We start from the raw sequence: 13,908 nt of genomic DNA, 5'->3' as shown, positions 1-13,908 counted from the left end.
CACGACTCCAACTCATACTTTAAGAACATTAGTGACAAATATAAGCAGGACTTGGCATAAAAGGAAAATAGGCGAGTAATCAGACGATTATTGAATGCCAGAAATGCAAACTATGGGGTCCATTAGGATGTCGGGCGGATTGCCTCCGCCAGGGTAGCGGTGGCCACCGCCAACCTGGCGGAGGCAATCCGCCCGACATCCTTCCCTGCATTCCCCCCCCCGCCATATTATGATGGCGGAGGGGACCGCAGCGGTGGGAAACACCGCCCGCCTGTTTTCTGCCCCAGTCGCCTTGCGGCCGGGGCGGAAAAGGGATAACATGTTGGCGGTGTCTATCAGACACCGCCAGCCATATTATAATGGGCATTTTTCAATGCCTTTCCGTGGTGGCAATGCCGTCACGGAAAGGCATGCGGTCTTCACTCTGTGGGCCCCCTGCGGGCCCCCAGAGTGAAGTACAGTTGGGGGGGGTGCACATGGGGGGTACCTGTGGTACCCCCTTCATTGTCATTTGCAAAGCGGCAGGCACCGCGCGGTGCCTGCCGCTTTGCAAATGAAAATGAAAATGTGAAAGTGCATTTTCAGCATTGTGGCGGGCTGTGAAGAGAGCACCGCCCACCACAATGCTGAAAGTACAGGATGTGCCCGCCACTGTGGCGGGCACATCCTAATGGCACCCCCGGGACCCCCGCCCTTATGGCGGGCGGTCCCGATTTACGATAGGATGACGGACGGGCAAAGTCCGCCCGTCATCCTAATGTACCCCTTTGTATTTATTTCTAGCTGTCTTTTTTCTGTCTTTCTGCAACTAAATGGTCTCTTACTGTTTATTGGTGAGAAAGCAATTTAATTAACATAAAAATAATGAATCTAGTAGTTTAATGTGGAATGATAAATACAAACACATAATGCTGGAAATGCATGTGTTTGAAATGTGCTGATTTGCAGCCATAGTTACCAGTGTAGGCTATTGAAAAGCTATGAAGCAAATTTATTTGACAAGAAGCAAACTTAATATTGCTGTAATGTATATAACATGATTTAGAAGCCTGACCTTATTTTGACGCGCTTAGAATGTATTACTTTTCAAGCAACATTTTGTTCTTGATTGTCATGAACTTTGCGTTTTTCCTATGTTTCAAATAACGTTTGGATAGAACGATGTCTATTTTAAACCATAATGCTGGAGTCCTATTAAAAGGAATATATTACCTAACAGTGATTTTGCCTTGTGGTTTGTAGTCCATTGTTTTTGACTTGCAGTGAAACTAATTGAGGTCTAGAAGGTCCATCACGTTTAACGACTTATGGGAACCAAGGCTTATGATAACCAAGTCTACTGTTTCCAGAATCTAACTACATAAGGCTGTCTGTATCTAACCTAGTGACAAATAGTACAATCTGCATGTATTTTCATGGAAACATAGAAGCGGATAATGCTTAATGGAGAATGCTGCCATCGTATTGGTCCATGAACGAAAAAGCCTGATTCATGTTTTCTTGACTTTTATATTAGTGCGTGCTCCCAAGAGAAGAGGATTGCCCCCAGAACCAGACCCTTGATGGTTCTGTCTACTGCCGCTCACTGTTTTTCCTCTCTGCCTTACCTTTCCTTTTTGATATATGACAAATTGCCAGTGGTGCTGTTTTCTGATGTACTTGGATTTATTGAGCTACTCTTTATGGGAGGTTCAGCAAGTCTAATTCTGCTTTGAGGCTTTATACTCCTCTGATCTCACTATTTTCTTTGAAATCAAACTCTTCATGGGTTATTGAAATCTAAATCCTGACCCTGATCCTACGATTAGGGAATGCGTTCCTTTATGGAATGCTCTTAATTCAAAATATATTTGCTGCTTGGTTGTAACCATGCTATTGCTGAGACTTCTGTAAACATATTTGATTTATAAACTAACTGAAATAAAGAAACTAATTTTACTAAACTAATAATAGGAATAAAGGTATAGGAAAAATTATCCTAACTCTCATCATTGACTGAACTTAAATGACATTTGAAGATGTCTGATTTGTTCCATAATTCCTAGTACAAAATTCCAAGATACATCACAAGAAAGAAACATTATTTAACGTGGAAAACAGGGTTTAACTATGACCATGTTAGTAAAATTGTGACAGTATTTTTATTAGTTTATTGAAAGAGTACATTTCAGGGCCCAGTCAGCATGATCCGTTTCCTGGTAGCAGAGTAATTGTTTAATGTTTTGAGCTGGAGCTGTAAATAATTACCTAAGTTAGAATACAATACCTAAATCCTGGACTACGATGCCCAGAGCTTGACGAGCTAAAAAAGGGTGTGAATTTTGAAGGCGGTTGCTGTTTGGAGATGTGAAAATTAATAGGGTGATGCAACATCTATTGTAATTGTGTGATCATTGTATTAACGATTTGAGAGTAATGGGTTTAATGAATGTATTTGTTTATTGTTTCTTTGTGAATAGTTTAAAGAGTTAGGACTGGAAGTAGTCTAAGATCCTAGGATAGTGAAAGATTGAGACAAATGTAGAAGACACTTGAATACGTCCAGTCGAATGGTATTTCTTGTGTGCAGAGATTTTGTGGTGTAGAGTGTGAGGTACAATCACCTACATATATTGACATACAAATAATCTGTTGTCTAATATTGATTGAGGTTACCAGAATCTTATTGTTCAAAGAGGGAAAGCTGCATTGATTAGTGTAATTTCACGCTGGTTGAGATTTCACTTGCGAATGACAATTTCTGTGTGCATATTAAAAGTCGGAAGGTGTAATATTTCGGTTGTTGAATTGATATTGTTTTGCTTTAGAAAAAGCAAATATAATAATATTGAATAATAATAATTACATTTGTTAAGCGCCTGGTTACACTGAGGCCAGTGTGTCCCCTCGCTGTGATCACAGAACAAAGCAACAGCTGAACCAAAAAACTATTTAAAAAACAGGAAATAAATGCGTCTTCAGACCTTTCCGGAAGACCGACTCAGAGCACTCCAGCCGGAGCGCCTGACGGAGCGAGTTCCATAGTCGGGCAGCAAGGTAGCAAAACGAACGCCCACCCATCCTGGCTCTCTTGATTTTGGGAACAGACACCTTACCCATCCCGCTTGATCTTAACAGTCTAGTCGGTACGTAAGGAGTTAGAATATCGTGCAGGAATGTGGGCCCCTTTCTTTGTAGAATCAGATGGCTCACACACAGAGCCTTGAATTTTACTCTCTCCCTAATAGGAAGCCAATGTAACGAGGCCAGCGCACCAATAGCTGAGGCCCGCTTTGGTAGCATGAGAACTAATCTTGCTGCTGCATTCTGGATTCACTGCAAATGCTGCAATCATCTGGCAGTCGCAACCATATTCTAGGCGAGAGGTTACCAATGCATGAAGAAGAATTTTTCTAGATACAGTAGGGAGGGTATTAAGAGTTTTCCGCAGGCTCCTTAAAATGCCAAAACAGGCACCTGCCACTCGCCTAGTATGGTAGTCAAAAGACAGCTTGTTGTCCACCCAAATCCCAAGGGGTTTAGCTTCTTCACAAGGTGGGGGAGTTGGACCCAATGGCGGTGGCCACCATGCCGAGGTCCATACTGATGGAAACTTCCGTATCACCAACACCTCGGTCTTGCTGCCATTCAACCTTAGGCAGTTATTTGCCATCCATTCAGCCAGTTCTTGAAGGGAGAATACAAAGTTGGAGGCAGCTCCAACCTGGGCTTGAGTTAGAGAGACCACCAGCTGGGTGTCATCAGCGTAGGACAGGGCAATCATCCCAAATTTATCCGAGTTTTTAGCCAGGGGGGCGACATAGAGATTCAATAGTGTTGGGCTCAATATAGAGCCCTGAAGCACCCCCTGGGTCAGCTTGATGTTTTTAGAGTAATAGCTGCCTTACCTGACTGAAAAACTAGGCTCAGATAAAAAGGGCTCCATCCACTTTAGTGCTCCGCCAGCTACACCCCTACTCTATAGATCATGGAGCAAAGTATGATGGGCAACAGTGTCGAACACGGCACTTAAATCTAAAAGAATTAAGGCTGCTGTTTGTCCTTCGTCCACATAACTCCGGATGGTCTCCGTAGAGTACAGCAAGGCAGATTCTGTGGAGTGAAAAGCCCGGAAACCAGACTGGGAAGGGTGTAGTAGGTTGTTGGAACAGATATGTGCAGTGAGCTGTGTATTCAGAATCCTTTCCGCAATCTTTGCAAAAAACGGGAGCAGGGAAATGGGGCGCAAGTTGTCAAATTGGTCAGCGCTAATATGGGGCTTCTTCTGTAAAGGAAGTACCACCGCGTCCTTCCACATTTCCGGAACCACTCCTGAGATAAATGACAGTTCTAAAAGGTGTCGCATAAAAGGCTCAAGTGCGTCAATACTCCCTCTAAGCACCCTAGGAGTAGCCGGGTCCCTGAGTGAGCCCGATTTGATGCTAATGGCGGTCTTTTTAAAAATGTCCTGAGGGGGCACAGTGAATTTATAAAGACACTGCCTTTCAGACACATCCACAGATTCCTATTCAGCTCTTTTACCCTTATGAGCCACATCAGGAAAAGAAGAATAAATCCTCTTCACCTTATCTGCAAAATGTTCAGCGACTCGATTACAGGACTCCTCAGAGCCTACAATGGGCGCTGCAGCGGATGTCAAGGAGGAAATTTCTTTATTAAAGATCTTAAACAGCTTTTTGTAGAGTTCTCCGCTGTTTGGATCCTTACATTAAAATAAGCTGACTTTGCCTTCTTAATAAGCGAATGGTAGTGCTTGAGGCTAATTTTAAACTTTACTTCCAAAAGGGCTGATAAATCTTTCCTCCAGCGCCTTTCTAATTGTTTGCAAATGGATCTAGCGGTTTGTAACTCTTCACTGAACCAAGGAGCTGATTTATGTCTATTCATGGACATTTTAGTTGACCAAGGTGCGGTGCAGTCAAGAGCAACAATTATACGTCTCTTGAGTGCTTTACACACCTCATACACATCCTGTCCAGAGGGAGGACCATCCCTTAAAAAGGTCAGGTTAAATGCCTCCTGTGAAAAGCCAGCCCACTTCCTTCTTATTATACCATGCTTAGCTCTCTTCTGTGTCTTAAACAGGGGCAGTTTTACCGTAAACGTGATCAGAAAGTGATCTGACCAGAGCACCGGGAGCAGAGGTTCCATTTCCAGCGCATCCCAGTTGGCAAAAATAGGGTAAAGTAAATGACCCAATTTATGAGTGGGAAGTTCAGATTTTAAAAATAATTGCAACATTTCCAATTATTGGTGCAACTCTTGTGCCCCTGAATTAGACGCATCATCAAAATGAAGATTTATATCGCCCTGCAACAATAACCTTTCATACCGGATGGCTGGTTGAACAAGGTATTCAATGAGGCTGGGTATAAATCGCAAGTGGGGGCCTGGAGGTCTATAGATCAGTAGCCCCTTCACAACATAGTTAGTGGCTAAACTGATAGTGAAGAAACCTGCCTCACCATCAGCTATGTCAGCGAGTATAAGAGAGCATTGAAAATCATGTTTATAGATGATTGCGATGACCCCTCCCTTCCCTGACAATCTATACAATTTCATAATCCCGTAGCCACTGGGGAGTGCCTCCAGTATTTCAGGCGCAGAGTCAGTGTCTAACCATGTCTCAGTGAGACATATACCATCTATTTGATCTTCCAATAATAATTTACGTATCTCAGATCTGTGCCTCCTCAAGGATCTACAGTTTATTAATGATAGCCTAAACACAGGGCCTTCCTCCCTGGTCTCCATTTGTACTTTCGCCCTGAACAAGCAGTAGCTGCATTGCCAGCCCTACTCCTCAGCATTAATGCTGTGCTTACATCTCGCATCCAGGGATGGACAGAGAGTGCAAAGTAGCCGGGAGCTGCAATGGCGTCTCACAGCAAAACCAGCAGGGGGTCTGGCCCCTAGCCCCGGTCGGCCATGTACGGGCGCAGACGGGCTTGCCTTTGGCGCACCTTCGGAGCGCCGGCGGTGTGCCCGCAGCGCGCATCCGCTGCGCGGCCGCAGAGGCATGATGAATTTAAAGGGGCAACCCTCCCAGCAAATAGAGCGCTGCCCTCAGTACCCGGAAGTACCTGTCTCTGTCTCCCCCGCCCTCCGCGCAACGGTAAACACCGCATCAGACCAAGGCATGGGGACCAGATGATCAAGCACGGGTAGGCGAGCGTTTTACACGAGCTCCTCACACATAAATATTAAAAAAACACCATAGCAAAGCCCAGAATTAAAAATTACGTTTTTTAAAGAAGAGAGTTACTGTTGCCAGGGCTGCACCGCAAGCGGACTGGGAACACTGCCAGTGTTCTTTGTCCCCCAACATGAATATATGTTTTGTTAAAAAGTTGTTTAAGAACAAGAGTAATTGTATAGTGGGTGAACTGCTTCAGGGAGCGAGATTGCAGGTTATAGTGTTTTGTGTTGAGATTGGTCAATTGATCTGTTTTTCATGCTGGAATTGGTTGGTGACTGCAAGGTGCCATGCCACACTAGATCAGCGATTCTGTGATTGCCGCATTGGGATTTGCTAAAAGGATTTTGATAGATAACAACTGAAAAAGTAATGGAAGGGAACATTTTACATTTACATAACAGAATCATAACATTGAACTGTGAATTGTTTAGTTTACAAATCTTGTGAAAATACTAAAGGATTTTAGGAGTTTTGTGAGATGAGATGCTACAGTTCGGACACAGAAAGGTGAAGAGGCATCTTCTGAGGGTATGCCTGCAAATGTTAGCTTACCTGAAGAGGGATTAAATACATGTTTATGGCTTCATCAATGGTGCAAGATCACTGAGAAAGAGGGTTCATTGAGGTTTTCAAAATATGAGAGTTTTGAAATAAGTGGTAATCAGACATAATATCAAAAATTTTACATCGATAAGACATAATATCGAAGATTTAATATTGTAGGTAGATCATATCGAAACAAAAAATATCGAATACAAAAATATCGTAATTAGTATGTCTAATAAAATATCGAAAGTAAGTATATCGTGAGATAAAATATCGACTATAAAAAATATCGTATAATCTAAAAAAACATTAGAAAATATGTATGCAAAATGTTTATAATAATTAGAAAAAGTGATATATAAAAAACAAATAAATATAATAAAAAATAATATAATTTATAAAAAAACATATATAGTTTTAGGAGCGGGTTATTGGGTTTATAGGGGATAAGGGTGGGGAGTGTTTTAAAATATATGTAAAAAAGCAATTAAAAATGTTAAATAATTAAGAAATTACTAAATTTATTTATGATAATAAATAAAAAAACATAAACAATTATTATAATTAATAGAATAACATATATAGTTTTAGGAGCAGGTTATTGGGTTTATAGGGGATTAGGGTGGGGAGTGTTTTAAAATATATGTAAAAAAAGATACAAATATTCAAAATAATGAAGACATTACTAAATTTTTTAATGATAATAAATAAAATAAAAAATAAAAACAATTTTAAAATTATTAAAATGACATATATTGTTTTAGGAGCGGGTTATTGGGTTTATAGGGGATAAGGGTGGGGAGTGTTTTAAAATATATGTAAAAAAGTATAAAAAAAATTAAATAATTAAGACATTACTAATTTTTTATATGATGAATCAAAACAAATATAATAAAAAAAATATATTATAATTAATAAAATAATATATATAGTTTTAGGAATGGGTTATTGGGTTTATAGGGGATAAGGGTGGGGAGTATTTTAAAATATATGTAAGAAAAAAAATGTCAATACATTTAAGAATTAATAATATTTGTAGTGAGTAAAATTAGAAATAATTAAATATTATATCAAAAAATTATATTATAAATACAACTATTCTTTTATTTTAATGTAGACTGTAGTGAGAATAGTAAATTACAATTAATTAGTGTCCAGCAACTATATCAATTTAATGTAGACTGGAGTGGGAATAGTAAATTATATATAATTAGTGTACAGCACCTACTTCAATTTAATGTAGACTGGAGTGGGAATAGTAAATTAGATTTAATTAGTATCCAGCACCTATTTCTATTTAATGTGGACTGGAGTTGGAATATTAAATTATATTTAATTAGTGTCCAGCACCTACTTTATTTTAATGTAGACTGGAGTGGGAATAGTAAATTAGATTTAATTAGTGTCCAGCACCTACTTCTATTTAATGTGAACTGGAGTTGGAATAGTAAATTATATTTAATTAGTGTCCAGCACCTACTTTAATTTAATGTAGTCTGGAGTGGGAATAGTAAATTATATTTAATTAGTGTCCAGCACCTACTTCTATTTAATGTAGACTGGAGTGGGAATAGTAAATTTTATTTCATTAGTGTCCACCACCTACTGTAATTTTATGTAGATTGGAGTGGTAATAGTGAATTACATTTAATTAGTGTCCATCACCTACTTTAATTTAATGTAGACTGGAGTGGGAATAGTAAATAATATTTAGTTAGTGTCCAGCACCTACTTCAATTTAATGTAGACTGGAGTGGGAATAGTAAATTAGATTTAATTACTGTCCAGCACCTACTTCTATTTAATGTAGACTGGAGTTGGAATAGTAAATTATATTTAATTAGTGTCCAGCACCTACTTTAATTTTATGTAGATTGGAGTGGGAATAGTAAATTATATTTCATTAGTGTCCAGCACCTACTTTAATTTAATGTAGACTGGAGTGGGAATAGTAAATTCGATGTATTCAGTGTCCAGCACCTACTTTAATTTTATGTAGATTGGAGTGGGAATAGTAAATTATATTTAATTATTGTCCAGCAACTACTTTAATTTTATGTGAACTGGAGTGGGAATAGTAAATTACATTTAATTAGTGTCCAGCACCTACTTCTATTTAATGTGGACTGGATTTGGAATAGTAAAGTATATTTAATTAGTGTCCAGCACCTACTTTAATTTAATGTAGACTGGAGTGGGAATAGTAAATTATATTTAATTAGTGTGCAGCACCTACTTCAATTTAATGTAGACTGGAGTGGGAATAGTACATTTTATTTAATTAGTGTCCAGCACCTACATTAATTTTATGTATATTGGAGTGGGAATAGTAAATTATATTTAATTAGTGTCCAGCGCCTACTTCAATTTAATGTGAACTGGAGTTGGAATAGTAAATTATATTTAATTAGTGTCCAGCACCTTTTTTAATTTAATGTAGACTGGAGTGTGAATAGTAAATTATATTTAATTAGTGTCCAGCACCTAAATACATTTTGACAATAATAGATTAGTGAGATTATAGTAGTAAAACCACAGAAAATTATTAACATATTTTTAACAACAAAAATGTATTAGGTATTGTATATTTATCAGAGATAATATTTAAAATAATATTTATTTAACATTTATGAAACATGTATATTTGTCTAAAGAATTTTTATACAAAATAACAATAAATTTTACAGGAGATAATATGCTTCTATGTAATATGTAATATCATTTCTGTATAATATTACATATGTTGTTAGTAAATAAAATATAAAAATTAATAATAATATATTAAATATTAATACTTTTTTAACAGTAATTTTTAAGACTAAAGTTGCTCAGATATAGGGATATTATTTTCTAACAGAAATAGTATGTTACAGCATTGTGTAACATTTTTTCAAAGTTCTAATACATTTTTAAATAAATATTATTAAATTCATAATATTTATTTATACAGTTTTCATACATATTTCTACATCATTTAATACTAGCAAGAAAAAAACATTCTATAAAAAATAAAAGCTATTTTGTAAATAATTTTGGTGATTTCACAAAGATTTTATATTATATTTCTTACATTGGACTATTTTGTTAGTTTTGGGTTCTTTATTTTGTAACCCGGTTAGGTCGTTTTGTGTCATTTGGATGAAGAGCAGCTCGCGGTTGGGAGAGACTTCACGTCGCTTAAAGTAAGGTGTGTTTTATATGTTTATGTGTATTTTAATGGCGTTTTGAGAGTAGTCTGCTGCTATTTACTGTTGTTAGATGTGAGTGAGTTGTATTTCAGATTTTGAGAACGAGTATTTACGTGTGTTGGCTACACGTACTTTTAGCTTGTTTTAGGCTTGTTTAGAGAGTTACTATATCTATGTTTCAAGTGTATGTAGTAGGAATATAATGTTCTTACTAATGTTAGTAGTTGCTTATGTGTTGTTTAATGTGGGTGGGAATGTTTGTTTTATATGTTTCTCTTATAGGTGTTCGCCATATCGGAAGTAGCGTTTTTTTTTTTAAGGAAGTGTTTGTTGGTTTTATTAACCAATGGATTTGAAACACTTCTTTAAAGTTTTCGGTTTTCTTGGAACGTTTATTCTATTTTTAACTATTTTTCGGGATTTTTATGGTTATTCAACGGATCTTCACTGTATGGATTGTCTCTTTTTGGTACAGTTGTATTTTTTGGGGGGTTAACTTTTAATTAACTGAATTATTTTGGTGGCAAAGGACGTTATTGGATTTCCCACCATGACTGGTAAGTTATTTATTTATTATATTTTGTGGGTGGGTAATGTAATTATTACTCTTGCATTGTTTGAAATTTCTTATTTTTCAGTAATGTGTGCATATATATGTGATTTATTATTATATATATTGCATACATTAATGAGTTTCAAAAATCATGAATCAAATTTGTTTCTGAATATTTAGGTGACATTTTTAGGGGCTGGTTTGGTGTTGAGATTTATTCAGAGTAGGGGTTTGGCAATTATGTTTAAGTATTCAATGCCTTTTGTACTAGGATATAATTTCACTTGCTCTTCTAGGTATTTGTGCATTTGCTTATTTTGTTTTGATGTTTTAGGGACTAGTTCTGTTATGGATTGCTCCATTCTGAATTCCTGGTAGCTTTGTTCTTTTTGTAGGCACTTAATAAAATGTTCTAAACTTGGTTTTGTTCTGCCAGTTGATTGTATAAAGGCATTGAGCCAACCTTCTACTGCGTTGTTAGTTTTAGATTCACCATTTAAGGTGCTTCTGTAAACGTTCCACCAGGGTATTAGTAATTTAGGGATTCTTCTGTGGCCAGATCTATGGAGTCTGCCTACCCAGGTGTCTTCAAAGTAGTCCAAAAATGGACTCAACTTGGCTTCATTTTGTTTATAGAAGGTGCTGTCTATGAGACTGTTGTAGTGTTCTGCTACGTCTATTTCCGAAACATAAGCCAGTGCTATGAGTTTTTTTATTTGGTATGCAAAAGATGAGTTAGTTGCTTATTCTACACTTAAGGTAGTTTTTTGTAGATGTCTCCATGAACACTGGTTTAAATGGTAGTAGCAGCCTTGAATGCAGGTATGGGGGTGGATTTTTAGGATGGTTGAAAGCATTGCTTGCTCAAAATCTAGGATTATTTTTTCAGGATGATAGTCATTTGTTTTGTGCTTAATTATATTTAATAATTCCATATATGTGGAACTATTTTTGTTTGGTAGTAGTGCATACAGTAGTGGTATGTTGCAGTTTTGGTAGAGGCCATGTACAGTGTATAATTGGAAAAATGGTTTGGGACAGATGGTAAAAGTCCCATCCATCATCCAATATTGGCTTTGCTGAAGTTTTAATAGATTCATATTTGTCCCAAAAATAATAAGTCTTTTCTCATTGTTTTCATTGTCGTAAATGATAAATGGTTGTTTGTTTAAAGTAATAATTTGGTTGGCATTTAAACTGATATCACTATATGTTCTTGGAGGTGGTGTGGTAGTAGTAGTAGCTTTTTTTGTCCTTGCTATAGTTCTTTTTAGGGAAAGAATATTTGGCATCTGTGTTGTGGCAGTTTTAGGGATTTTAGGAATTTCTTCTTTTAATATGACGTTGGTTTGTTTTTGGGAACCTGTGCTTGCCTCTTTTATATTTTCCAATGCTGTTCTAACTTCAATTTCTGTTAAGTTTGGTGGATGGTTGTGTTCCCTAGTATACAGTACAGTTGCTTCTCTCGTGGTTGCCCTTCCATAACACTTGTTTGAATAATATTTACAACATTTCCAATTTACTTTCATTCCGTATTGCTTTTCTTGTGTATAAGTGTAACCCATGTAGCAGAGTAATAGCTTTCCTTTCTGGCTGGTTCCAAATTCTGCTCCTTCAGTCATTTTGTTGTTGGTAAATCTAGAAGACATATGTATAATAGTTAATTAACAAGAAAAGTTTGTTTTTAATCCTAAGTAAGCGAACAATAGTAATGTATATACTTACGTGTTTTTGAAGTCAGTTAAATATTTTGATATGCTTGATTCTTTCGTTGTGGACTGTGTTTTCTGATGTTTTTTGATCTGTTCGGAAAAAAAATAATGACAATGTTATTACTAGAATTAGTGTATGTTTAGACTTTCAGTGCTAGTTTTTCCTATAAAAGTGGATACTAATAAGTGTAGGATTTTAATAAAAATATTGAAGATACCTACTTATTTATTTTTAGGTAGGGTTATCAAGTAGAGTTGTCTGGTCTTTCTTATTAGAGTATATTGTAGTGTTATCTGGAAAAAATAGGTACATATGTTTTAGAAAATTCACCATGTTTGTAGGTTTTTAACAATTTACCAGTTAATGTAATGCTTTAATATACTTACTTATTGAGTTGTATCTTTGGTATTCGGATTTAGGAGATCTGTATTTTGTCTGTATAGTTTCCTGTAGTGTTAGCTGTGAAAAAAAAGTAGATAATTGTTATTAATTAGAACAAGTGCTAATGTGTGTCGTTTTTACCAGTTTATTTTCAGTTTAGAAATACTTACTTTGTTATTTTTATAATAGAAATTGGAATAGTGTTCTCTGTTCTTTTGTTGTATTTGGATCTGGAGAAATAAAGTCGATATGTGTTATAAATGTTAATGTGTGTTTTTGTATAGAACAATTTTACAAGTTAATTTAATGTTACAATATACTTACATAGTTAGTAGTATCTTTTGTTTTCTGATATTGTTCGCTGTTGAGTGTTAGTATACTTTTCTGTAGTGGTAGTAGAGAAAAAAACATATGTATGTATCATTAATTACAACATGTGCTCATTTGTTGGGATTGTTCCAGTTAATTTCATGTTAAACTATACTTACTTTGATATTTCTATATTTCTTCAAGAGTAGTGTAGTCTTGTTTTAGTTATTAGAGTTTTCTGTAGCATTAGGAGAGAAATAAAAATGGTTAGGATATACTCATAAGTAGTATTTTATTTGAAAGGTTACAACATTAATGTAATATAGAGATAATATTTACATTTTTTGTACTTTCTGTGTTTTCTGAAATCAGTTGTCTGTTATTTATTAGTAGAGTGTTCTGTAGTAGTAAAAGAAAAGGAGAAGTGGATATTTAGCAAGAAATTAAAATAGTAGCAGTTATTTACATTTTGTTTATTAGAGTTACTTACTTGAAATCTTTTATTGTCTCTTGATAATATTGATGTCCTTGTTGGTGTGCTGCAATTCATCCAGAGATGCTTCTTTCGTTACTTTTAGCAAGTGGTTTGTGTTTAGTCTGTAATTGTTTATATAGAGGATAGTAATTAGTAATTAGTTTGCTATTGGTTATATAAAAAAATCTGTGTGTTGATTGGTTAGTTAGTATTTTTGAATTTCAGTTGTGAGTTTTATGTTGTGAAATAAGTGAAAAGTAAATAACATATATAATGAAAAAAAGGGAAGAAAATTATTTACAATGTGTAGGTTATCTAATAGGTAATACTGATTAGTTTTACAATTTTTAAAAAATGGAAAAAAATTATATTTCTATAAGAAGTGTGCATTTTGTTGCAAATGACATTATAATATAAAAAAATGGGTATATATATATATAAAATGTCGATATATGTAATTACACGATATTATTGTTCACGATATTAATGATCTCGATATTTTAGTTCATGTATATGTATTTTTCAGAGATCTAGTGTATCCGAT

General features: G+C 35.7%; 1 pseudogene; it reads right to left on the bottom strand.

The window, feature by feature from the left end:
* Positions 1-4,504: 4,504 nt before the first annotated feature.
* Positions 4,505-13,908, bottom strand: part of LOC147701138 (uncharacterized) — a 70,431-nt pseudogene continuing 61,027 nt past the window's right edge.

The sequence above is a fragment of the Lissotriton vulgaris genome, chromosome 7 (genome assembly GCF_964263255.1).
Source record: "Lissotriton vulgaris chromosome 7, aLisVul1.2, whole genome shotgun sequence".
Classification (NCBI taxonomy): Eukaryota; Metazoa; Chordata; class Amphibia; order Caudata; family Salamandridae; genus Lissotriton; species Lissotriton vulgaris.
The sequence above is the reverse complement of the archived record's forward strand: the minus strand, read 5'-3'. Positions and strand labels throughout refer to the sequence as shown.